Source organism: Nymphaea colorata, chromosome 11, assembly GCF_008831285.2.
Source record: "Nymphaea colorata isolate Beijing-Zhang1983 chromosome 11, ASM883128v2, whole genome shotgun sequence".
Lineage (NCBI taxonomy): Eukaryota > Viridiplantae > Streptophyta > Magnoliopsida > Nymphaeales > Nymphaeaceae > Nymphaea > Nymphaea colorata.
In genome coordinates this window covers 21571966-21575569 of record NC_045148.1, presented here as the reverse complement: position 1 = coordinate 21575569, position 3604 = coordinate 21571966, and positions in this window count along the sequence as shown.

The following is a 3604-nucleotide window of genomic DNA, read 5'->3' as shown; positions in this document are numbered from 1 at the left end:
AAAGAAAGAAATTAGGTCAAATGGGGAGTTGGTAAGAAACCTTAAAAGAGTCATGCTTGAGGTATGGCTTGGTCTATCGAATTGAGTTCAAGCTGACCTTTTATTGCTAAACACGAGCTCAAGACAAGCTGAACGAGCTTAATTTTGACTTGGCTCCTACATAGCCCTACAAGTGGGTCAAGTGTCTGCTGAAGTGGTGTGAGGTTCCTGTAGGTATACTATCTGCACCCTCAAATAACATTCCTTGCGCTTCATCTGTATCTAACACCCTGTGAAAATAAGCAGTGCACACTTCAAGAATCTGTCTACTCTGTACATATTCAGTGCCATCATACTCTATACTTCTAATCTTTCATTTAGCTTGCCTAGACTTAGCCATATCATGAAAAAAGGAGGTGTTCTTATCCCCCTCCGCAAGCCAACGAATACGCGATCTTTGTTTCCACATCACCTCTTCCATGAGAAGGGCCTGAGATAGTTGCTTCCTCACTCTGTGTTTCTCATCAATCACACCTTCCACCCCTTGTTCCATATGCTCCCCGCATTCCTCTAGCCAGCTTTGAAGGGTGGTGATGTTGTCACTAAGATTACCAAAAGAATGTCTGTTCCAATGTAGAAGAGCCCACGCAGGCAATTAAGCTTAAGAAAGAGGCGCATCATTGGGCACCCCCGAGCCTCACCTCTCCAAGCTTGAAGCATCACTACCTTACCTTCCCTGTCCATCAACCAAGGCTTAAAGAATCTAAACGGCTTCTGACCCCGTGTATCATCATTAATGTCCTTGGACTGATATAGGAGCACACTATGATCGGATGTGGCTGACATCTGCACCTTAAGCCTGCCTTCTCCACCAAAACCTTTTTGCCAGTCATTGTTAACCATGCACCAATCCAGCTTACACTGCACTAAGTCTTGCCTTTGTCTATGGTTCGACCACGTAAACCTGTTGTTACTATCTTCAACCTCCTTTAACCTGCAAGCATAAACAAAGCGACTGAAAGATAGGCAGGAAGCAGGTAACAGAGCAGAACCCGATTATTTCGGCTGTTCAGCATGGCATTGAAATCACCAATTAACATAACTGGTCCTTCGACTCTAGAAACAAGGGCCTCTAGTTTGTAAAGGCTTTGTAGCCTTTCCCCAAACCTAGGAGGCAGGTACACACCAAAAACTACAAAGACTTTGTCATTTGCCAGTCTATGAAAAGAAACACCAACCCAATTATGATCAACAACCAGAGAAGTAGCTTCCATTTCCTCCTCTTTCCAAACACATAGTATTCTCACCACACCGTCAGTACCTTCAACGTTAGACACAAATATATAGTTGTGGTATCTTTCCATAATTATCTTCATCCTATGATTGGTAATCATCGAATCAAGAACAAACCCAACAAAAGGATTAAACTTATTGAGAATCAGACTTAGTTCTTGCTTTGCAGGCCTCTTCGCAAGGCCTCTAAGGTTCCACCTAAATACTTTCATGATTTAAAATGTTGATAGCCTCTACCCTTGCTCCCTCAATTCCGAGAGCCCTGCCACTAGCATTCTCTTCATTATCTTCCACATTTGGAAGGTTTATAAGTGCCTGATTCATATTGTCAGCCACCTTTTTTTGCTTCTTGGGCCCATTATATCGGTGAACAATTGCATCTTCCAAACTAATCACAGTGGCTGGTGGGGACCTTTCTTGCCCTTGCTGGCAAACCTGGTTGATTTTCTCGTCCCCCTGTGCCTAGCATCAACTACTTCAATGTGGCCACTCACAAGGTCAGAACCCTGATCAGTGCCCTCCTTCATATTCAAACTATAATCCTTCTCCTTGCCGAAGTAAGAATCCTTAGCCCCAGCTGTGAACATGAATTTGATTGGAGGTACATGATCATCCAGGCTGTTAGTGGCAGTCTGTTGTAGACAAAGGAAGGGGTTGGGAATCCCTTCATCAGCGTTTTCAGTGTCTCCTTCCTCTAGCATGCTTGTGAAGAGTCCCTTCCCCCTGTCGTCCCTCCTTTATTAAAGTTTTTCCTCACCTGGCTACCCTCTCTCTCTACCTTTTTCTGCTTTAAGCCCCCATCTCAAATATCAGGAGCCAGCCTAGTTCTCAGACCTGGGTCAGTCTTATTACTATTCCCTGCATCATTCTCAATCTGACTCCCAAGTGAGGCAAATCTGTTTCCTTGTGTGTCCCTTCTCCCAGAGTCATTTTTCTGCATCCCACCTCTTTGTTTCTTAATGACCTGAACTTTACTCCAAACTTGCTCCTCAGCACCTGACGTTTCTGATTTACCCTTATTCTTACATGCATCCTCGTAGTGTGAAGTAGTGCCACAAACACAGCAGTAACGAACCCTAGATTCGTATAACACTTCTTGAGATATCCTGTTTCCCTTGGGTTCAATGATGATTTTGGGCAACAGTCTGAAATCAAGCGGAACATCCATGCACACCCGAGCGAAACCTGGTTTGTCCCTGTGCATTGTGCATTCATCTGCTCTAATGAAGGAGGCACCCATCCCCCTAGCAATAGCTTTAAAGATATGCGAATTCCTAAAAAAAACTGGAAGTTGAGGAAGACGAATCCACAAAGGATCGATTCCTTTTCATTCAGGCGTAATTCTGTACCTGGCTTCCAATGACTGGTAATCAGAAGCTGACCCCCAACTACCCATTTTCTGTACATTACCTCTCTGAGCTCTTCCTCAGAACTCACCCGCACCAAGAATCTCCCACTCCCAATAGCAGAAATTGTCGGACAGTTTACATTAATCAAAAAGCTTATGCAAGGCCTGGAAAACATACCTGTAGTCCACGCCAGTGCTCATTCTACCTCTGTAAAAACCAGCTACTTCCGCAAACCGATATTGCTCCTCCATTTTCTGGTATGCCTTAGCAGGGAAGACCACTGTGGGTTCATCCCCAGATCTGTCCACAGCTGCCGCCGGGCACTCCTGAAAATCCGACTCCTGGCTACCAGCAACAACACCTGCCCACCTTTTAAGTTCCTCATTTGAGGGGTGGTTGGATCATCACCTTCGCCCTGCTGCATATCCTTGTCACCGCTATCTTCTTCCATTCCATGCAGGTTGGAGTTGTTTCAATTTGCTTCGCTTCTTTGGGTTGCTCCATCCATGCTCCCCAAGTCTAGAAACTCACCCCTATTGTCGAGATCCATCAGTCCACTGATTCCCATCTCCCCAGCGAGCTTTCCCTTCCCCACTCAATGCCATAATCTTCTCCCCTCAGAGTTTCTCTCTTCTTCGATTTCCATCCCCCGGCGAGTGCCGGGGGTTCCCCTCCAAGCTTTCCCCTCCCCACGCGTTGCCCTAGCCTGCTCTCCCCTCAGAGCTTCTCTCTCACATCTCTAAGGGGGCCCTGTTCATCTAGTTCGAACAATCCTTGCTGCTAATCATTGAGGCCTGTTGGTTTTGCTCGTCTACTAAGTGAGAATATTGCTGAAGACGTTGAGGATCTTGATGTCAATGGAAAGATGACAATTAAGGAAGACGTTGAGGATCTTGATATCAACTGAAATTACTTAAAAGTGAGACATGGCATATTTGTTTCATTATAACCTTCCTTTTTGTAATCCTTCATCCACTCCAAAA